Source organism: Oreochromis niloticus, linkage group LG8 (genome assembly GCF_001858045.2).
Source record: "Oreochromis niloticus isolate F11D_XX linkage group LG8, O_niloticus_UMD_NMBU, whole genome shotgun sequence".
NCBI lineage: Eukaryota > Metazoa > Chordata > Actinopteri > Cichliformes > Cichlidae > Oreochromis > Oreochromis niloticus.
Genome location: NC_031973.2, coordinates 544,046 through 568,001, shown reverse-complemented (window position 1 = coordinate 568,001; position 23,956 = coordinate 544,046). Strand labels below are relative to the sequence as shown.

Below are 23,956 nucleotides of genomic sequence, written 5' to 3'. Positions count from 1 at the left end.
ACAGTCTAGTTTTAGAAATTCACACAGCAGATAAATGCTCACCGAGAACTTGATTGGAGGCTCTAAAGGTCCCGCCTCCCCATTCGCACCAAATGCATTACGCACAACAAAGACATAATAACGCTCCGTCTCTTTTCACATCATTTCCACAAACTATATACTTTCTATCTGCTTGTTCCAGTTTTCATGCTTATCTGTGTCAGAGTCGCACGAGCAGCCGAGCTACCCACGCCAAGTTTTCCGAGGGGACACGGAGGTATTCCCATGAGAAGCAATCCCCCCAGCATTTCCTGAATCTGCCAGAGTCGGTGACATCCTAGTCACCTCAACTGTCCCCATTCGGTGTGAACAAACAGCCCCAAAGTCTCCAAGGAGGAGCTCTGAGAGTCCACTTCCAAAGCTTTAAGTAATACGACGCCTGGCTGCCAAAACTGTGCCGTGTACTTAAAAAAATAAATGCACATGATGCCATGTGACACAAAAGTTGTTGATTTTGATTAGCTATTAAGCTAACAGCTAAGGCAAGGTCCAAATGAAGGTCTTGCTCAGTGGAGCAGTAGGACAGTAGCAACTTTGTAAGGAGCAATAGATTGGAGTTTAAATCATGACGAGTGCATCTGCTGATGCTATTTCACAGACGCCCAGACTCGAGCCGGTGAAACCGAGGTAAGCGATGTTAGCCAGGAATCTGTCCGATTAGAAAGCTGCGTTAATGCTACCGAATCCCTCTGTTTGGGTGGTGCAGTGAGAGGTGTAACGTAGATAAAAAGCTAAGTGCACTAAGTAGCAGAAACGACCTCTTCCCAATGAGCAAACACACGTCTACCATCACCTGTACAACACACATAGGTCAACAATGCGTCGCTGTGATTTCTGGGACGATGCAGTAAATGTTTCTCCTTTCACAGCTGACTGTCCTCAAGTGATTCCTGCATCAGAGTTAGAAATTCTCCAACAGAAATCCGATGGATAAAATCTTGGAGGAGTTCCAGAAACCATCCAAACCTGGATAAAATGATCTCAGTGGCATCATTGTTGGCAACAGCGGGATCGTTGGAGTGTTTCTGGAATTTCCACCACAAGAGTCTCTAGAGTTTATCTGAGAAAATAGTCGAGTGAGTGGCTACTCTGTGGACAGCAACACCTTGTTGATGAGAAAGGTCAGAGGAGGATGGTCAGACTGCTCGGAGCTGACAGAAAGGTTAGCGTAACTCGGATAACTGCTCTTGACAACTGTGCTGAGAATAAATGGTCTGTTAGGACTCTGCATGTGAAAGCTTGAGGTAGATGGACAACAGTAGCAGAAAACCACACGGCTGGCATCTCTATCCATGCTGAAATCAAGCCTCGGTGGTCAATGGTATGTTTTCTTAACACTTAAGGACCCTTAACACCAATCGGTAACGGTCTGAATGCCACAGCCCTTTAAATGTGGTTGCAGACCACGTGGAGACCTCTATGCTCACAGTTTATCATCCTCTAATGGCTCCTTACAGCACAATGATTCTTTATGTAGCTGAAAAATCTGCAGCGATGTTGCAGTGAAATCATTTCAGAGTCGAAGAACAACAAAGGAAGCTTCACAACATCACATCAAGAACTAACAGGCAGAGGAAGACTTATTGTGGCAGTCGCTGTTTCAGCCTCAGGTTCTGTTTCCAATAGTTTTGGTCTTGTGTTAAACATTTTAAAACTGTTTCAGTTGGAGGTACTTCTCAATACCAAGACAACTTGGCCTTGTTTACCGCAACTTTTCAAATATTCTTTTTTATTTTATTACAGCACACTGATGCACAGTGTAATATACTACTACAAGATCACCCAGAAGCTTAGCTTTCTGGAGTTTGTACTTAAAGACTGTGTACCTCTGCAAAGCTGAGAAATCTCTCCACACCGTGCATGAATCCAGTCGCTGGATCCAGAACGCCAATTAGAAACAAGACAAAGCTTGAATGTGCCCCTTCTGCACAGCCACATTTCAACAGGCACAACATATAACTATCACACACACACACTCAGTATCCTGTACCTGTCCTCTATGCAAACCTAACAAATTGCATTTGTGGGATCATTGGTAAAACTATATTTTTTACAGCGTACTGCATTCTTGCACTTTTTACTGCGTTTAGAAGATGATGATTACCAGCTCGGCTCACGTTCAGCTTACCTTTATTGCCTTTTTCCCCTTTCAAAGCCTTTGCATAGCTGTTTGCTGTGATGGAGGACTGATTTGTAAAGAGGTATTTTTATCTCATTCAGAACAATCAGGTCCCAGAGCACCTCACTGCATAATGTACACAGATTTTCTACAGTCACAGCATATTTGTATGCATGTTTACTGTTATAATGAGCTTAGCATTGCCTTTCTGTTTGTATTCAAGGAGCTCATTGACCCTGATTTGTAGGCATTGTGGGAGGGGTCAGTGGTGGCTCTTTATTGGAGACTTTAGCTCTCATATCTGCGGTGCTGTTTGAGCAGGTGGGTTTTACATGAGGACTGACATACTGTCTTAAAAATCAGCTGGCCTGGCTTTATTATTTTTCACTGGTGAATCAATGCACACTTCAGACAAGTGTCACAAGCTGATCACTCTCCATGTCCTCTTTTTGAGTCGCGTCTCATCCACTAAAGCCTCTGAGCTGGGAAACCTCGTGGCTTTCTCATCTTTAGACGGAGGCAGAGATGGTTTCTGTCACTGTAACAGTGCTGACAGCGATGTGTCACAGCTGGACAGGTGTCAGTCAAAACACCAATTACAGACACACACACACACACTCGGGGGTCAAGTTAATTAGATCTGCAGTAAAGTCGGTGAAGCAGACGGAAACGACGCCACGCTGAGTCTGATTACGGGAACACACGCACACTCAAAATCTTCACATCTGTGGAACATCACAAAAACTTTCTTTTTTATTAATATTTGTATTTTAATTATCATTTAATTTCCTTAATGCATTCTATGAACGGACTCACTGAACCGGTTAAACAATGAAAACAAATTAAAATGTAAAAGTAGCAATAAAAATGTCCACAGACGTTCTGCTTGTTTTGGTGTTTTAAGGATTAAGAAAAAGAAAACTATGAATCCATGTATTAATGACAGATTATGCAGGAGTAATGAGGAAAAAAAGCATTAAAAGCGCCCTGATTTTAATGCGATTTCCCATTTCTGATAAGAAATGGATCCTGCGGGGCTGCGAGGATAAAAACTAAATGGGCTCACATTATCCGAGCTGTCAGATAGCGAAAGTGCAGAAATAAAATAAAAATAATAAATTCCTCCTTAGTATTTATCAGCGAACGCGTCTTAAATGGAACACGATTCGGGCAAGAAGAAGCTCTCCCGCTGCGCTTTCACACTTTAACTGGGTGCTATTAATCATTTGTTCACAGAGGTGTCACAGTTTTTTAGAAACCTGCCAGGCAGCTCGGAGATATGACTAAACTTTGGGATAAAGAATCCAGGAAAGTTGGTTTTCGTCTTCTCTCGTGTGTTTTACTGCCGGGCTTTGGTCTGCTGCCGCACGGCTGCTTCAGCTCTTCGTTAAAAACAATCCACGCGCGAGTTTTAAGATGGCTTCTGTGTAAACGGAGGCAACAACTGAAAAACCCAACTTTACACCCATAAACACAGAACATGGAGAGAGATCCATGTCTTCCTGAACTGCTGCTTTTCCCACTTTTCTTTCACTTTATTGTTTGACTTCTTATAAAACTTTAGACATGAGCACATGAATAAACTTCAATTTTTGCTCTTAAGGTGCTCACAGTGAAATCGATACATGTAATTCATTTATAAAGAGCTGTTAAACAATGGATACATTGTATCATTCACAGACATGTAACAGTATCAATAAGTGTTTCCCAATCAGTCGCAGCAGATGGCCCCGCCCCTCCCTCAGCCTGGTTCTAACAGGTTTCTTCCTGTTAAAAGGGAGTTTTTCCTTCCCACTGTCACTAAAGTGCTTGCTCATAGGGGGTCATATGATTGTTGTATGTATTATTGTAGGGTCTACCTTACAATATAAAGCACCTTGAGGCGACTGTTGTTGTGATTTGGCGCTGTCTAAAAAAACTGAGTAGAATTAACGATCAATCATTTGGTTCTATTGGTCTTTGAAATCTGCCACGGTGTTGTGATCCGCATCATGATTTTGTGTATCGTGTCTGCTCCTCCGTACCTCGGGGTGGTGCTGTTCACTTCTCGCCATCCATCTTTCCTCTTTTCGATTATATAAGCTCCAGGTGATGAGGCCACTTTGCTTCTGCTTACTTCCTGTTTCCGGGCAGGCCCTGCTGTGTGTAAACTGCATCGTGTTGTGTGATGAAGTATCAGGTCAGATCAGTCATTTTGTACATATTGTAGTGGGAGACATGTTTGTGTTTCGCTCTGGTTTCCACGTAGTTGGGGCATCACACATGAAGTGTGCCATGCTGTACCGTTAAGCATTAATGGCACACAAGCAGTGTTTTAAGTGACAGCATCCATAACGTCCACATTGACGGCGAGGGACAGTTGAAACCTGTTAAACTTTACCCAGAACATCACATTCATATTTCTGCTCTCATGTTGAGACTACTGTTGTCCCAGTTTGTTAGGAAACCGTTATTTTGTGGCTGCTTTTTACTCCTGATCTGGTCCAGGGGACTGACTTCACATTGGAGTGATCTGGCTGACCCCCACAGGACTGAGAGCAGGTAACTGGTTATTTTAATCGGTCTCGCTGCAGCAGACACTCTGACCTCTCTGCTCACGCTCTACATATAAATCGACTGGACGCCACGTGGAGTCAGACTCACTTTGTTCGCCATCGTCGCCGTCTTTCACCCTCATTTTTATGTTTCATGACAAAGGCTCACACGTGACACACAACATGACAATCACGTCCTGTCTGACACACACACACACACACACACACACACACACACACACACACACACACAGTAAAATTGTATATTTGTACCTCTCTCTGCTTTGCCTTTCAGGTGCTGGATATGGTCTGAGTGTGCTTTGTTTCAGAGACTCATGTCTGTTTGCTTCATCCTCCACTTTTTCCATCCACGCCCTCTTTCCTTTCTTCCCCTTCTTACTTTCTTCCAGTCTTCTCTTTTTGTTACAGATGGATATCGACACGCCTTCCTCCTGGAGCGTGTTGTTCACTTGCTTGGCTTTTGTGAAGAGGTTTCTCTTCACCATGGAAATGATTCTGCGATCATCCACCGCTGTCGCCATCTGTGGATGTTCAGGTCTTTGTGTGTTGCTGAGTTTACCAGTGCTGTCTGTACCAAACTGTAGATTTTGCTGCTCCTAATATTGCAGCCATTTTTCTGGTGTTGTATTTCTGTTTTGGCAGTTTAAGGATGGCCTGTTTCACCTGCTGCTTTGACCACATGTTGTCTCTGTTCACAGCAAAATCTTCCAAATGCAAGCACCGCACCTCAAATCAACTCCAGACCTTTTATCTAATTAATTGATAATGACATAAAGGAACTGACCACACCTGCCTGTGAAATACCCTTTGAGCCAATTGTTTTTGGTCCTTTTAAAAGAGAGTGGCACATGTTAAGGAGCTGAAACTTCATCCAGTTTGAATGTGGAAACCCTCAAATAAAAGCGAGTCTACACATTATGTCCGCATTCATTGTATAACTATAACTGAAATATGTTTCAGTACACAGGTTAAAAAAAAAAAAAAACTTGTCTTAGTGTCCAAATATATAAGGACACTGATTATAACATCACATCTACACCTCCTTTTAAAGCAGGCTTTAAAAAACTCAGCACAAGCTTCCATTGTTACCAAAATCATTGGATGGTAAAGTTGTGATCTCAAAATAAAGATGGAACAATTTATTATGAACCACATGGGCTCACTGTTACCCACAAACCCACACACAAACACAGCAGTTCCCTTCTGTAGTTTTCAGTTACCAGGCCAGCCCTGCTCTTCTGCCGCTCTCCTCTCACACCTCAACCTTTGGTATTCAGCAGCTTTCTGCTTCTTCAGTTATTTTACTGATGGCTGCACATGCAGAGGGGGATTGTTCCCTAAAAAATACACATTTAAATAAAACACAGTGGCGTAGCGAAGGTTCTGAACTGCTATAATTCCTCTCAAATACAAAGAGATAAAACAGCAGAGATCCCTCATTATTAAAATCCTGCAGTGTGTCTGAAAGCTGGGATACTTTCTCACTGCCTTTAATGTGCATCAGAAGCTGAAATCATTTTGAAGAAGCGGAGAAATATTTTCAAAAGCAATAAGAAAATGTTTCAATTCTTTAAAGTGAAAGATTACATTTCCCCACATGGTGAGAGGCTGATGTAGGAAGGTTTGAGGGTTTCATGTGGGATCTTATCATCCTAACAAGCTTCAGTCCTCGGTTAATACAGAGGCAAAGTTAGCCTGCTCCACCTGGGCTGTCTGCAGGTGGATGAACAGCACAGATTCAATCCTCTCAGTGACTCCAGCAAACCTGCAGACCTGTCAATGGGCTTACTGTCTGCTAGGCTGGACTGAAGCAAAGTTAATTTTCCTATTTTAAAAAATAATAGTGTGGAGATGACATGGCTTAAAAACCTTGAGTAGTAAATGGGGTGTGGAAGGGTCCACTGAAAATTTGATGGTGGTGCATTCAGGGACACTCTGCCTCACAAATGCCAGACGGGTTCAGACGTGAGGAGAAATGTACTCTTTAGTACAGTCACCAGCAGGAGTGCAGCTCTGACCAGCATCTTCCCACGCTCCCCACAGCCCAACGGCACCATGTAAGGACCTCGGCTTAAGTGCCCTTTAGCACCACGCTATTTGTAAAACTATTACACCACTACTTATGACTGTAATATTTAAAATCCCGCTCACCAGTACGACTAATAAATATTAATAAATGCCAATAAAAATCAAATAACCAAGCTCTCCTCAGAAACATATGTTAGGCAGGTGTGTTGATTAGAGCAGTCTTGATTTAAAAAAATAAAAACCGTTTACATCAGGGGTGGGGGACTCCAGGCCTCGAGGGCCGGTGTCCTGCAGGTTTTAGATGTGTCCTTGATCCATCACAGCTGATTTAAATGGCTAAATGACCTCCTCAACATTCTTTGGAGGTCTCCAGAGGCCTGGGAATGAACTAATCATCTGATTCAGGTGTGTTGACCCAGGGTGAGATCTAAAACCTGCAGGACACCGGCCCTCGAGGCCTGGAGTTCCCCGACCCCGGCTTACAGAAGATAAGCTTAGCCTTGACTCCTGGTGCTCATCACCAAAAAGTAGAAAATGTGACCCGAGGTCATCTTCATATTGTAAGTCTGTGAAGGTTCTCAGTCATCCAGGTCATCGTAGTCTAAGGAGCTTGGAAAGAAAAGTGTCTGGACTTCTTTAAGTTGCTTGAAGATGTTTCACCTCCGAGAAGCTTCTTCAGTTCTAGGGTCAAATGGTGGAGAGTCCCAGATTTAAGCCCTATGGGAGTGTCCCTCCAAGAGGGACAATGGACCCCCTAATGATCCTCTACCTAATCACACGAGCCAAGGTGTGAAAACGGGTGTGGGTCACCCTATCAGCCCCACCCTATCATGTGATTTCCTGAGGTCAGATGGCCCAGGATGTGAGTGGGTATTAAGGCGTCTGGGAAGGATCTCAAAACTGGATTATAGATGGCAGACAAGCTCCTTTCTTTCCAACCTCCTTAGACTTTATATTGTAAGTTAAAGACTCTATAATGTAGGGTAGAGGTGGTGCTCAGTGCATCCGTCACCCAGCAGCCTGAGCTTACAAGCAGCAACCCCGATGGATGGTGCACTATCCTAGAGGCTCACTTAAAAAGTAGAGAGGCTGTCTGCATAATTCAATTTAATTCAATTCAGTTTTATTTTTAGAACATCAAATCACAACAGCAGTCATCTCAAGGTGCTTTTTATTGTAAGGCAAAGAGCTTACAGTGTTAAAGAGAAACCCCAACAATCATATGACCCCCTATGTACCAGCACCTGGCAACAGTGGGAAGGAAAAACTCCCTCTTAACAGGAAGAAACCTCCGGCAGAACCAGGCTCAGGGAGGGGCGGCCGGGTGGGGCGAGGATAAAGTACGTGACTCAGCTCTGTGTAGCTGAAAGATTTGGACGTCTGGACTTTAATCAGTGCATCTGGGCGGTGCTTAGCACTGCTACGCCACGGTAAGGAGGTCAAATCCACAAAAGATGGAGGCAGTCTTTGTGGAACCGGCTGTTGGTCTCCACGACATGTTTTATTTTGTTAAGTGTTGACAAGATGAAAAATTAAATAAATTTGTTGTCAACACAGTGACATGAATATTCTCGGCGCACGTAGTTAAAGTCTTGGTTTAAATGCAGGAGTTTTCACACTTTCACTGCTGCGCGATGCAGAGGCAGAAATGCCATCAACAGGACTGTGTGTGTGTGTGTGTGTGTGTGTGTGTGTGTGTGTGTGTGTGTGTGCGCGTGTGCGTGTGCATGTGTGTGTTTTCTTGTTAACAATCTTGCAAAAACACCAGACCTGCCCTTTAAAAAGTTAACTTGGTTAAACTGGACTGTTTTGGATTCAGCTAGCTCCCACTTCCACCTGGCTTTTTCACTTCACTCTGAATAGCGAAACAGAGAGGAGGAATTATCCATTATCCGCACACAAAGGTTTCTAATCGGGGCCTAACGGGTGTCATTGAAGCGGCGGGGCTCCACCGGGCGCTGCTCATTGTGTCGCTGTTGTCTGACTCCATTGTACGAGCTGATATTTGTATGAGAAATACCTCGGCTGGCATTTGGTGAATAGATTTCTGCTGAAAGCTCCTGATGTGAAGGTGCTCTTCCATAACTGACCACCGCCGCCGCCGCCGCAGCGAGTGTGTAAAAGGGCAGAGTGGTGGGTTTAAGCCTGCATGACTGATGAGTGTAAAATCATATTTCCACTCTGATTTTTTTGGCGGATATCACAGGCTGCAGCAGGTGGACGGGGAATACAGAAGCTCAGTCTGATACCTGCCTCTCTAAGCCACCAGCTATCCTTTTTCTCTTTTTCCTCCTTTATCTCAGACTGACTGTCAATCTGTCATTATCCACATTAGCCTTTTACTTTCAGCCTATATAGCAATATTTTCGCTCGCCTTCTATTTATTCTATCCATTTCTATTCTACCCTTTTAAATCTATCAGTGGGAAAAAAACGTTTCCAGCAGTCTTCTGAAAAGCTAAGATTCCTCCATGATTCAGTAGCTCGTGGAAGCAGCTTCTCTCTCACATCATTGTGCAGGAACTTTGGTCCAATCATCTTTAGAGCATTGCTTCAGTTCATTGAGGTTTGCGAGCTTTCACTTATGCACAGGTCTCTGAAGGTCCCACCACCTTCTGTTGGAGATTTGCTGCTGTGCCTGCGATCATTGTCCTCCTCTATGAGCCAGGTTCAGCCTAGCTTTAGCTGTGGGACAGATGGCTTCACATGTGACTCCAGAATACTTTCAATTCAATCCAGTTTTATTTATACAGCGCCAAATCACAACAACAGTCTCAGGGTGCTTTATATTGTACGGTAGACCCTACAATTATACATACAGAGAAAAACCAACAATCATATGACCCCCTATGAGCAAGCACTTTGGCGACAGTGGGAAGGAAAAACTCCCTTTTAACAGGAAGAAACCTCTGGCAGAACCAGGCTCAGGGAGGGGCGGGGCCATTTACTGCGACTGGGAAATGCATACGTTGGTAGAAAGTTCATGGCTGCAAGAAGCTCCACCGTGCTGACAGCAGGTATGAGATGCTCCCTCCAAACGTGCTGCTGAGCATTACGATCAAACATCTCCACTTTGGTCTCGTCTGTCCAAAGGATGATGTTCCAGAGGTCTTGTGGTTTGTTCTGCTGTAGCTTTGCAAACCTAAGCTGTGCTGCTATGTTGTTGTGAGAGAGGTATCCTCCTGGCAACAACAAGTCACACATGTTGACTCTTTTTCTATTTGTTGTGTCACAAATTTCAACATTTCACTTGCTAACTGAAGCCTGGAGGGTCCAAGATGGAGCTCTTGGGTCGGTTGTAGTTCCTCTGAGCATCTGAGCGTGGGGTGAATGTGCTGGACATCCACTCCAGCAGGCTAACAAACCTGAACGCTCCAGACCTGCAAACTGACGAAACGTCTGCTTTTATAAAGGCGGTTCGACCTCCTGATGATCGGTTAATCAAGTACTTTAACTGCTTTACCTGCTCAGGGACACTTTGTTCCCCATCAGTCTCTCCTAACTTACCTTCATATGTCTAACTTTCTCCAGCTTCTCCGATTTCTTTAACCTTCCTGTCTTTATCTTTCCTTCTTATTTTACATTTACTTTCCCTCTCTCACTCTTTCTTTCATCCTCTCTTTTTGATAGGTGAATCCAATTAACAGCCGAGTAACGAAAAGTGTGTGTGTGTGTGTGTGCGTGTGTGTGCGTGTGTGCATGTGTGCGTGTGTGTGTGTGTGTGTGTGTGTGCATGTGTGTGTGTGCGTGTGTGTGCATGTGTGTGCATGTGTGTGCGTGTGTGTGTGTGTGTGTGCATGTGTGTGCATGTGTGTGTGTGTGTGTGTTCTAATTAGAATCAGGTTTCTTATGTTAGCAAGTCAAGAAAGGCCCCGATCTCTGACAATAGTTAAGACTCATTATTATTCCCAAAAAGTATTGATAAAAATATGAGGTTGCATATGAACGCATTCTGAACTTTGTGTTTATTCAGGCCAGAACTTAAAAAACTTACATGAACCAATACCAGCTAAAGGCATCGGTTCACTTTAACTAGTAACCATTTAGGCAAGAGTAGCAGTACCAGTGAGTGCATCAAGCCCCGAGTAAACAGGCCACAGCTGGGAGAGAAGACTCCACCAGTGTTCAGTTTGAAGGCTGGCAGGTGAATGTCTATATCGCTCCACGCCATAATGCCAGCAGACTCGGTGCTCGTGTCAATCTCAGCTACTTACGATAGCCTGCTTTCTGTTTTTTTAAATATAAGGTCACGTGTTTCTGTGCTACTTATTTGCATAAATCCGACCTTTGCAAAGTCCTGATTGGATGCCAGGATGTGACCCACGCCAGTGAGTTTGCACCAACCATCACACTTCAGAAGTCTTTGGATCATAACATTAGCATGATACTGAAGTCTAATGAACATGAATCACACAAAATCAATGCAAAATTCAAAGATGACGATTGATGCAAACACTATATTTTATGATGTGATGTGTGTTTGATTACAGCTGCCTGCATCACTCAGACTCGTCTTTTCTGTACATTTTCAACAGGAACGCAGCGATTAAAAAGACACATTATTAAAGAGTGTGGTTGTCCTGCAGTGTCATAGTTCTTTAGAGGCTTTATGTTCAAACTGCTCATGAGTAGTTTACAATGAGTTTATCCCAGCAGTGTCATAATGCTGAGGACACGCCGACACCTCGAAAGGTAACTTTGTGTCATAAACGTGACGGCGCCGAGTGAAGCAGCTCAAACGAACACCTCTCAGTGTCGTTTATGATTAATGAAAGAATTCCAGAGATTACCTTGTGTTAAAGGCTTTCTGAATAGATCGATGCTATACAGTATTTCTACTCAACCTGCACTTTAAAACGGATGGCCCTGGCTATAAAGCAGAGAGGTTTAGCACGTTACAAGCCATCTGAGTTATTTCCTGCACATAATCTGTTCCATAAGTTATAAAAACGGCAATAAAACTAAAAAAAAAAGTGACAAGTTTGGAGTTAAAAAGGCAAATGAGTCCTGCAGTCAGGAGCTGGAGCGTTACCGTGATGCCATTACTGCAGCTGTTATTTCCAGTGAGGCCCTGGGCAGTATTAATCTCTCCCAACTTAATGCGATGATCTGCTTTGATCTAAATACAGTGGCTCACCGCTAATTGCTTAATCAATTTCCACGCTATTAAACGAGTATGAGGATAATTCACACAGAAACAATCACTTCCAGCAAATAGGAAAGTGAGAGATAAAGAGGAGGCGAAAGAACGAGTTAATCTCAGCCGCCTGCTCCGCCCCGCTGCACGCTACAGCCACTTCGGTTTGAATCCCATGTCTGACTCATCAGATCAGTGTGAATGAATTTACACCAGCCTTAGAATGAAAGCAGCAGTGATGAAAAGGGGAAATAAACAACACTAAACAAAATCCTGCCTTCGTCACCGTGTGCACTCACATCAGCTAATGAAAGTTTGACAGAGTCTGGGATGAGGAGCGATTCCCGTATCCCGAGGCAGCTTTGACTCAATGTGATTTTAAGAACAACTGCCTACTTTTAGCTTCTGCGGGGAAAAAACATCACCTCGCAGAGAGCTGAATGTTGGATAATATGGGCAATCCATCACAGGGATATTTAGCCATCTTAACTTAATGATCATCGTTTACCCTCACGCTGTAAAGAAGCTGCATTCAACGCCTTTTTCTAAAGTGTTTAATGACCTTCTGACAGGCACAGTTTATAGTTAGCGGCACTGAAAAACACCAATGTGACAACCGACACATAAAAGAAGAGGAGGTGTAGGTTCTGCTGTTAGAAAGCTGCTGGTTTGTGACCGTAGACCGAGCACAGCCACCTTCCTGCATGCACCGACGGAGCCACAAAGATACACTTACTTGCACGATTTTTAGATCAATATGGCAGAAATTCATGAAATCTTTGTCTGTGAACAAAACCCTCTGTTTTGTTCTGCTTTTGAAGAATTGTTTGTTGGCTGTGATGCTCAGTTTGTGGGTTCTGGCTGGAAAAAAATGAATCACGAGTCAAATAAAAGGGATTTGAGCTTGTTGTGTTAAATGAACCTCTGACAGACAGAAGATGTTAAAATAAAGTTAAACTGTGGTGTTTCTACAGGGTTCACTATGAAAGTGGTCTTAAAACAGAACCATGTGGCACACCTTTGTAAGTCTGTGTCCTTCGACACAATATTAGGACCAGCTCTGAGTCCAACACAAAGCAAAACAACTTCTTCTTACACCAGGGAACCTGTCCTGCTCATTTCCAGCTCCTGTGTGTGTTTCTGTGCTTTGCAAACAGAGGGTTTGGATTGGCTGCTGAGGTTCCTGAGGCTCAGACAGGGCTGTGCACATTAATCTGCATCCACACTGGTAACGGTGTGGCGACTAGAGACCACAGAAAGTGAACAATATTCCTCACCTTCCACCAACTACAGGCGAAATAACCACAGGCGACAGGAAGTGGGCGGAGCCTGAGATGAGCTTTTCTCAACTTCCAGTGAGCAGCTAAAGCCGCTGCCACTGTGCTGACTGACATGTGTCATGGTCATAAATACGGTAGAAGGTTACCTAGGCAACCAGAAGCTGGAATGTGCAAGTGAAATCTTTATGACATCATAAAGATCAGAGATTTTAAAAAAAACCCACCTGAAACTGAGTGTTTAGACGAGTCTGAAGAGATTATTTTACATTATTGAAACTCTGGCCGTGCTTAATCTCAATTCTTGCCATTAGAGCAGCAAATGTGCAACATGACAGGAGATGCACATGAGCAGAATCGGTCCCGTTTCAGTCATGTGGACCTCTGACATCATTTAACAGCGTCTCTCACTTGGAAAGCAAACAAAGTGTGAAAATGTGAGAACATCTACATGACGCAAGCTAACCCTGAAGTCTTTATTTAGCTGGCCTCTGGACTGCTTTGGGTCAGTGTCAAGCTATTGGTGCAAACACTGGCATCATTTAATATTACCCCAGTGAGCAGGCATGCTGGATCCAGGGCTCTGCTGGGCTAAGACATTTAAGCTACCAGGGATGTTCTTGTTAGCACTATACTTGGTTGTCAGAATTAATCACACAGCACAAATTTTCCTCACACACGACAGCGCTGCAACCAGAGCAATTACTGCAGAAAAGAGAGTGCGTTTGTTTCGCTTACCTTGGGTATCCAAACGATGGAAATGGGAAGGGGAGGAAGAAGGAGGAGGGCCACGGGAGGAACAGCCGGCACAGCGGGACAGCACCGAAAAACAGAGAAAGAAAGACGCACTTATTAGAATATGAGCGAGAAAGGAGCGTGATTGGAATTTCAATTAGCTGCTCAGGGCTGTAAACAAGAAAGAGCCGTGAACCGCCAGGCAAACACAAGAATATCTTATATCCCAGCAAACAGCGGACCAATCGGCAACCGGAGCTGCACCGAGTGGCTGATTAGCAGTCAGAGCGGCCGGTTCATTACCCAGGTGAACTGGTTAGTTTGGTAGGTAATCAGGCCTCCAGTCTGCATTGCTCACCGAGGCTAAAGTTCAGACCTGAACGGCGTTCATCACATCACCAACGCTCTGTTTACTCAGCAGAAACACAGCCAAACAGAAAGCAGATGTGAACGCAGCTCAGCGTGTTATTGGATGATGGACTGTGCTTCCTGAAGGACGAGGCGACTGAATACAAAAGAATGGAAGCAACATGGCTGCAGCTGACACAGTGAGGCCCTGCTGTCTGTGTGTGTGTGTGTGTGTGTGTGTTAGAATTCTGCACATTTGTTGAGGTTGCTGAATAAAGCACTTCTGACTCAGAGGTAAAACAGAGATAAAAAAACAAACAAAGGAAGAGAAAATCACAGCTGGAATAAACGTCTGTGACAGGTTATGAAAACTGAGATATGAGCGGACTGGGCCTTTGGATGCAAGTGATAATCAGCTGAAGTGTGACCATACGGCTCTGGCTGATGCAGGCTTTGAAATGTGAGCAGTCCGACGAAAGCGGTCGGTTTGTACGGTTAAATCTTACGGTTGTCATCATCATTTGACTCGGGGAAATGTGAGACTCGGGGCACCGGAGGATGACCGGCTCCCTCTGGGGGATGAAACTGTGTTGCTGGCTCAGAAACACACACACACACACACGGCCTGACAGGACTGAGCAAAGTGCTGTAAAACTGTAAAAGCAGTCCAAACATGATTCATTTTTTATGTAAAGTTCATGTTTTCTGGGGCAACACTGGGAGGCAACAACTCCTGAGGAGAAGCAGAAAAAGAATCCAACTGGAGGCGGCGTGTCGTCCAAACGTGTAAGTCGAAGGCGTCTTTGCAGAGCCAATGATTTCAGAGTATCATCATCCAGTGAGCACAGATTCGGTGGTTTGTACACACAGAGTTTGTCCTAATGCCTTAAACTGGACCATTCTTGCTTCTTTACACTGAGGCTATGTCCACACGTACCCGGGTATTTTTGAAAACGCAGATTTTTCTATGCGTTTGCACCTTTCGTCCACACGTAAACGCCGTTTTCGGTCACTGAAAACGGAGATTTCTAAAAACTCCGGCCAGGGTGGATATTTTCTAAAACTCCGTTTTTGCATTTACGTGTGGACGAGAAAAACGGAGAAAACGCAGCGTCAAAGGTGTGCGCCTTTTTTGACGTCACACTGTGCGCCACGTTGTTGTTTCGGTGAAATGAATTTCTACAATACTGTTACTGTTAATTGTACTCTCTGCAGTGTCTAAATGCTTACATATACATGCACAGTTACTGTCCCGCCACACATACGACTCGGTTCTGCTTCTATGCCCCAGCTTTGTTTACTATTTCCCGCCGAGGCTTCTAGACTTCTGATTGGCCAACATTTCTACACGGTTAGGAATATATCGCCACCTGCTGCTTTGGCATGTTCGTAGCAGCGTTTTCCTTCATTTCTGCCTTTACGTGTGGACGGGATTATTTTTTAAAACGAAAACGGAAAATCTCCGTTTTCAAAAATACCCGTGTACGTGTGGACATAGCCTGAATCTCATGAAACAAATGTTATTCTGGTGTGCGACTGCATAGCATGCTGCAAGAAATGCAACAACATAATGTATGAACAGGAGTGCTGTCATTGGACGGTGCAGGCTGGGCCGTCTGCACAAACATCGGCTTGTATAGAAGGCAGCTGAGATTTTGGCTCCATACGATGATTTTTCGTTCTCACTGTAGTCAGAAATCAAGCTCACACCTCTCCGTTACAGCGGCCTTCCCTTAAAGCCCAAACAGTTGTGCTCAGCTCGAGCACGTACGACACAGAGAGGGTCAGGGGGGGAAAAGTCACAGCACTGGTTTGATAGGTCAACCTGAGAGGAGAACATGTGCCTCCGAGGCCGGCAGGAAACACCGATTGCCCCTCACTGTATGGACCTTTGCACTAAACAGGCAGCACATGCTATTCCAGGCCTGAAGCCCTGCTGCTCACCTGTGCAACCTTCACCACATCCAGCTATTGTTTTACACATTTATTGATTTACTTTTGGATTCATTTTCAAGAAGCTCTACTATAAAATGTTTTAAAATCAGTAAATGTTTTTTTGAGTCAACACATCATTAAATTAAATGTTATTTTAGAACTCTGACATGATTTTTGTCATCATTTGATGACTGTTTTGTTCTTTTATGCAGAAATCATCTCACCCAAAGTCTGCGTGTCCTCCCTCACTACATCTGAGAAGCTTCCCGAGATCTTCCTGGGTTTTTTCCCCTCCTTCCTCTTCTGTACATGTCCAAACCACATGAGCTGACCAACTGATATATACTCATTTCAAAAGTTTTAGACACAAAAATGGTGCATCAATCTTTCTCTATAATAATCTGCAAAGAAACGTGGAGTAATGTATGCCGTGTCTGAATTGATCTGCATTGGACAACATGGAAGTTTGTTGCTCTTCCAAACGATTTCATAGGGTTTATCGCTCTGTATGAAGTCGATATCTTTTCGCTCTGGTGCTGTTGGTTGAGCAACTTTGGGCTCTGGCAAATTGTGTGTGGCATTTTTCAATACTTTTTGACAGTTCTCTGCTAAATGATTAATGGCATAACAGGAAAAAAAAGAAAAGGAAGCCATATAGAAGAGAAACATGTTGGGCCTGTTTTACTGCTTCACGCTGCGCTCGTCGAAATGAAAAAAAAAAGCAACTTATAGCATCAATAGAGGACATATTTTCCCTGCGATGGACGGAATAACAAAAGCAAATTTAAATTTTAATAATGAAGCTTTGAACACTCGACCCCTACAAAGCAAGAATTTTTTGAAGGACAAAACATGGCAGGACTAAAGTTTGTGTAGCTTCTCATTGACCGTCTGCGTCATTAATGTCTTGAAGAGAAGCAGCTGTTCAACGTTTAACGCCAAAGTTAACAAAATGTTATGAAGTGTTGCTCAAACAGAGCGGCGGGGGGTTGATTTCCCTTATGTTAGCAACTCACGACCACCTGCCATTAATTAGAGGCCATTAATTTTCTTGATTAATCACGTCGGTTTTAAAATATCACAATGAATAAATAGTTTGTGAGAATTCAATATGTTGGTTTTGAGCAAACATAAATCCAATGAGACGTAACTCCGAAGAACCACCTGTGTTTGCTGACCAGGGAGAGCTCACCTGTCAACTGAACTTCTTTGGATTCATTTTGAAAAGATTTATTTCATTTGGGCATTTCAGAAACTCCCTCTTCCTTAAAAGCACTAACATTAACAGGCTCAATCTGCCAGCAGAGACAGCACGAGGTACGAGGGAGGACCTGCTGCTGATTGGCCAAAATGTAATCCGCGGATGTGACAGGCAGTTTCCGTGACGCACACATGCTACACACAAAGCAGTGTACTCGTCCTCTCCACACGTACTCACACATTCATCGTGAAGTATTTGATAAGCATGTTATGCAGCCTTCCCATAATAACCTGTGTAAGTAGAGGTGACATAATAACGGCCATTTGTCAAAGCTAATGATTCCTGCTTGTCAACGTCTCAGCTGCTGTCACTTTAACGGATGGCCTCGGCCCGCTCGGCTGGTGACACCAAAGGTTACGCCGCTGTTTGCTGGTTAATAATGAGAGCTGACGCTGCTGCTGATGGGAGATGAACGAGCTGTGTACTTCCACCGTCCCGGCCTCTTTTTCTCCTGACGGATCGTCCTCTGGATTTATACGGCTCATCTGGAAGAGCTTCATTGTGCTTTGATTTGGGTCTCGCCGGGCGACGCTCGCCGCTTTACTGCGCGACTCACCAGTCAGTTGTTAGCTAGGTCTCAGAAGAGCGCTGGTCCAAGCCAGTCACTGTTCCACACAGATCTGTTACACGAGTCGTTTTTCTCCACGCTATGAGATAAATGAGTTACTACTTCTGTTCCAGATGACAGGATTTAAACATCTGCTGCCTCCAACAATAAAAGAGATTATTTTTGTCATTCTAGATTTAATCGATCTTAACAATTAGCACTTTTTCAAACGCCCGTGGGTGCTTATTTCTTCAGTAAAGCCTTTAATGACAGCCATTATCCTGATTCAGTTTGGTACCATGGAAACATTCCTCCCCTTGGGGATTTGACTCTGTTGACAGATTTTGTTTCTTCTCTGGCAGCAAAATATATATATGGGTCTGATGAACTTGAAGCATTTTAAATTTGAAGCTAATGACAGAGAGAAAACTCCAGCTATCAAAAAAGTCCTCATCTCATGGCCCTCTATGAACAAACACCTGGTGACAGGAAGAAGCTAGTTCCAAAAAAGGGGGCTGAAAGCTAAAGTGCATTGCAGTTTAAGTGTTTCAATATATATCTGCAAGATAACGAGCGACTGAGGAGTCAACAAGAAAAAAAAAGGCACCAATGAAACCGTCATAACAAGCTAAACTGATGGCAACAGATGTCCTTCAGTGGGAAACAAAGCAAGATATCCTCAGTCCAAGAACTCATGATTATAGAATAGAATTAAACTTTATTGTCATTGCACATGTCACAAGTACAAGGCACCGAAATGCAATTTGCATCCATCCAGAAGTGCTCTAGCAATAATATAGATATATTACAGAATATAGATCTATTACAGGTATGTTATATAGATATATTTGAGTAAAACTGCATATAACTGGCAAAGAGACCCAAATGAAGCAGATGAACGTCACTTTGCATGGCAGAGTGAGCAAAGGATGCACAAACTGTGTGGTAGTGATGCACAAGAGCTAGCAACAAGCAGCTAGCTTCACTAGCATGCGCCATAAATTAGTCTTAGAAAAAAAGGAAAGCAAAAACAAACCAACAGTGTGTCCATTCATCCAGTCAGCTAATTATAGCCATATAGAACTGATTCTGACTGCTTTTTTAAGCCTCGGGTATATCGCCTGGAGCCAGAAGTGCACACCCACCGAGTAGTGACCAGTCATTCACCAGGTAGTCATTCCCTATGAATGCTGTACTGACTAGGAGCATAACCCAAAATAGACAACAGTAGACACCATAAAGTCCTCAAGACAACATTTACTCATGTCACAGCACTGGTGAGAGGTAAAGCCATAATGTAATGAACTTCAATGGGAGTTTTCTCTGTAACCAGACCACTGCCCCCTGTTGGCTGTTACAAAGAAAGCAGTTTGCTATTTGTGCAATTGTTCATGCAGATCTTCTGCAGGTGCGGATCGACCTGCAAACTGATTCCTTGATTAACATTTTTATTGTTATTTAAAACCCCTCATTTGGCCCAATATGACAGGTTACAGGAAGCTTTGTATTTGTTCAAAACGAAACCTGAAACATGAAAATGAAACGCCGTGCTGCCAGCCTGCAGCAGATGGATGGACAGCTACCGAGATAAAATCACACTTGCAGGAGATACTGATGCATTTTGGGGAAAATGGTAAACTTATGCATTAGTTTCCTCTAAAAAAAGTTGAAGGTGCCACTTTACCTGGCAGCCTGAAATGGAACTGAAGAAAATGGAAGAAAACAGGCTGTTTGTGAGTTACACAAGAAGAAAGAGCAAGCTCCAAAAATGATTCACCGTCTCTGTAGGGGGGATGTGTCATCCTCTGTTTAGCGTTCAATAATTCAAGCCAGCTCGATCCACTGATGCCTTGTTTATATGTGAAAAGTCTTGAGATGGAGTCGCTGAACACTCCTCGGCGAGTTTAACTTTAATGCCAGCAAACACTTCATAAGAGCAGGTTGTCACATTGATCAGAACGCCGACATGTTGCTTTTGGAAAGATGCCCCTCTGTTGTTTGATGAGTCGAGCTTGTGTTTGCTGTGAAGCTTCTGCAGAATCAACCCAGTAATAAGATAAGAGAGCGAGTGTGTTACTTTGTAAACACGGACCAGCCACGCTGGCGCCTCTTCACTTTCTTAAATTTGTGTCCTAAATTTGCTTTCAGCCAGGACAGCGTTTCAGTGCTTCCTCCCACCGCAGTCAGCCACAGATCAAGCCTCTGAATGCTCCTGCTTTCTGTTGGAGGGGAAATTAAACAGGCTGCCTGTCATTTTATGTATGGAGACGTGCAACACTTTGCTCTCCTCTTAGAGCAGCAGACAAAGATATGACAAGTTGTGACACTTTTCTAAATAACCGAAGCCTCGTGCGCTGCGATGACAGCTTTATCGCGCCCGTCTATTCAAAGTTTGACACCCGGGCTTCGAAACTAAATGAATAAGTGTTTCTTGTTAATGAACTAAATCGGACACATCACAGAGAAGGAAGATTTTCCATTTCACCTGGACTCACTGTCGCCAACAGCGCCTCATCCTACAGAATTAAACATTACTTGACATCATTGAAGATTGTTCTGCTGCAGATTATGACCTTAAACCAGGGGTCCCCAATCCCAGTCCATGAGAGCCGGTGTCCCTGCAGGTTTTAGATGTGTCCTTGATCCATCACAGCTGATTTAAATAGATAAATCACCTCCTCAACATGTCTTGAAGTTCTCCAGAGGCCTGGTAATGAACTGATCATGTGATTCAGGTGTGTTGACCCAGGGTGAGATCTAAAACCTGCAGGGACACCGGCCCTCGTGGACTGGGATTGGGGACCCCTGCCTTAAACCTACAGCAGAGGTTTATGGTCTCAATTCAATTCAGTTTTATTTACACAGCGCCAAATCACAACAGTCACCTCAAGGTGCTTTATAATGTAATGTATAATGTATAATGTATTATTGTAGGGTCTCTACAATAATACATACAGAGAAAAACCCAACAAGCAAGCACTTTGGCGACAGTGGGAAGGAAAAGCTCCCTTTTAACAGGAAGAAACCTCCGGCAGAACCAGGCTCCTTTGCCCTAGCTAACATTTTCAGCCATTTTTAGACATTTATCACAGACGTACTGCGTCGCTCACTTCAAAACATATTTTCACCACCAACCGATCGCCGCCCCTCCCTCAGCCTGGTTCTTTGGAGGCTTCCTCCTGTTAAACTGAGTTTTTTCTTCCCGCTGTCACTGAGTGCTCGCTCATAGGGGGTTGTTTGATTTCTCTTAGTGTCTTTACCTTAAAATTTTAACCTCTTTGAAGTGACTCGTTGTCATTTTGTGCTATTTAAATACATTTTAATAGAAACCGAATTAAATTTTCTCCTTTTTCCTGCAAAAGCTTCTCATGATCTCATTAGACCAGCGTACCTTCATTTCACTACAAGAAAAAGCACATGTATGGAGTGAAAGCCAGACTTCAGGGAAGCACAGCCAGTCAAATGTGAGACGGGCAGAGATAAGGATTGAAAATGCTGCGCAGCGCCACTTAGAGACCAACAGCTGGTCTAATGTATACAGGAGGGTCCTGGTGTTGAAACTCAGGGTTCTGAGATAGTTAGAATCTAATAATCCAGGTTTTATTAATCTGCAGATGATACTGTGCTTTTTGTAAGTTGGTTTTAATTTGGGGTTTATTTGTTTGCTTGTTTTTACTCAGCTGTCGGTCACTTGATTTACAGCCCAGGGCAGCATGTGTGGTGTCGGTCCACCATAGAAATGACTGAGTCAAACCTGAGCTTTTAAGCCGAACAGGATTTGAAGGGAAAATATCAGCTTTGTGTTAAAATGGTGGGAAAGGTGGCAAAAAGCAGACTTCACATCTGACATGAGTGTGGGAGGAACTCCACAGACGACAGGCGGATGTAGCTGACAGATTCTGTCTGCCACCGTTTTCTTGTCGAGAAACTAAGCTGACATTTGGTCACACTACAAAATCGTTGGTTTCCAAACCTGTCAAGATGTGGGCCGGCTCTTCAAATCACCCAATTTGTTCCTAATGTTCATAAAGTACCACTGACTTTGATAATTGCTGATTCAGAATGAAATCTGGAGCAGTGCTTCCAAGTAATTCAGGCCTTTAACTTTTCTGTAAAGCTCTAAAAGCTGCAGGAGCGTTTTGTTTCAATCAGCTGCTAAAAGCTTCGGCTAGACAGGAAACGTCACGCGCCTCATATGTCACACAGGACAGACAGGCTGAGAAAGACAATAATAGTTTTTCTCTTTGTAAATGAATTCTGGATTTAGTCATCGCAGCTGAACTTTACTTTCTCTGCAGTGTTTTTTAAAAGGTCAACATCTTCATCTGTGATGGAGCTTCAGTGTGCTTTACTTCACATGCCGCTCTTTGACACACAGAAGTAATGCACTCAAAAACACTGAAATCCCACCAACAGCCGTGTAAATGAAAACCGTCACATGCTTCCAGTTCAGTCGCTGAGCAGGCGGAGCGTTCGGCATCGGGCTTGCTCCGCTGATATCCATGCAAATCAAACGATTGAGGATATTATGTATCTGTTTGCAGAAAAAAAGGGAATTGAGAAAGCAAGCCATCACGTCTGAACTTTACTTTTCTGCCAGCAATCGGTGAAAAAAGAGAAGCTGGGACATTTCACAAAAGGTCAGCTGAAACCTCACGCTGTATTTTTAAGGCCGAGGGAGCGCCGGCTTTAAAAAACAGAAGCTGACACTCACACAGCAGGACGAGGAGTCCTGCGCTCCACTGAAAGATTTTCTGCGCATCACTTTAAATGACGTGTTTGACGAAGGCACGCTGTTGTTGTTGTTGTTGTTGTTAACAAACCAGACAGGAAAAAGGATCTGATGCAGTGACAGAGCGAAGCAGCACGCTCAGGACGAACGTCTCCACCGAGCTCTGAGACGCTGACGTGTCCAATCAACTATTACAGCTGAGTAGCAGCCTCATCGCTGAGACACACCCGGTACGTTAGCTCATGCCCTGTGCGGCTGAACTACACCTCGGTTTTTATGTTTTCCTCCAACAAACCAGACTTTGTAACTTTTTTCGGTCTTTCTTTCATTTTCAGTCCAGTCCTTGTACCTGATGTTTTTCTGGATGTTGTTTTTTAAGCTGCTTAGCCCTTTAAAGCCCGAACCATGAGATAATATATATAACACTGTATGTACAGACGACAAGGCCAATATTAAAAAAATAGCTCTGAATGTCCTTCAGTGATCCCGAAGACTCCTTAAAGACAGTTCAGGCTGTGAAAATGAATAAAACGTGGTCTTAGAATTGCTCCTTATATGCTGCACTTCCATGCATATGTGCATGTTTCAGTAAATTCCTGCACCCACTTTCTAATTTCTTAGTAAAATGTGAACAAATGAGGGAAGGCTCAAGACTTCTGCACAGAAAGTCAAAACCTTTCCACATGAAATACATCAGAGGGCAATGTGGCTCCAGAGGGCAGTTCCCTAATGCCTATAAACACATTTGCACAGGAATATGCATTAATATGTAATATATGTGCCTCCTACTCAACCAGTTGTGCAGCTCTAGTTGCCGGCTACAAGTTCAAACGTTAAAGAACAACCAAAGCGTAGCTCATGCACACATTTTCTTTATCTTAGTGCACAGAGATAAGCAGCTGTGTGTCACTGCTAATAACGACTGACATGAATATTATGTTGCCTTCTGAACATTAGCGGAGAAGAGGAGCATTGTGAATGTGTAAAGTCAGCCCCAGAGAGTGTTTTAGTCCCTATTTTCACCTCAGACATGTTAATGAAAAGACAGATAACCCGGTCCAAAGTTTAAGACCAAGCAGCCATCGATTCCCCACTTAGCCTTCGACTTTCACCCTCTCAGAGCCGATTCCAGCGATGTAGATCTGCAGCACTTTTCAGTGCACTTTCCTGCATTTTGTGGGAGCTTGAGGTGGATGTGCTGCCCTCTGGAAATGAAATATACAACCGGTGGTGACGCTTTGCCC

At 43.7% G+C, this 23,956-nt stretch overlaps 1 protein-coding gene and 1 long non-coding RNA gene across 4 annotated transcripts in view; one reads left to right on the top strand and one right to left on the bottom strand.

Annotated features, from left to right (window-relative positions):
- Window positions 1-23,956, bottom strand: part of grid1b (glutamate receptor, ionotropic, delta 1b) — a 578,026-nt gene that overhangs the window by 347,378 nt on the left and 206,692 nt on the right. The window lies entirely within an intron of this gene.
- Window positions 13,899-18,391, top strand: LOC112847724 (uncharacterized). The gene is made up of 3 exons (XR_003221461.1): window positions 13,899-14,213; window positions 14,311-14,437; window positions 16,385-18,391. It is a non-coding gene; the product is annotated as an uncharacterized LOC112847724 (long non-coding RNA).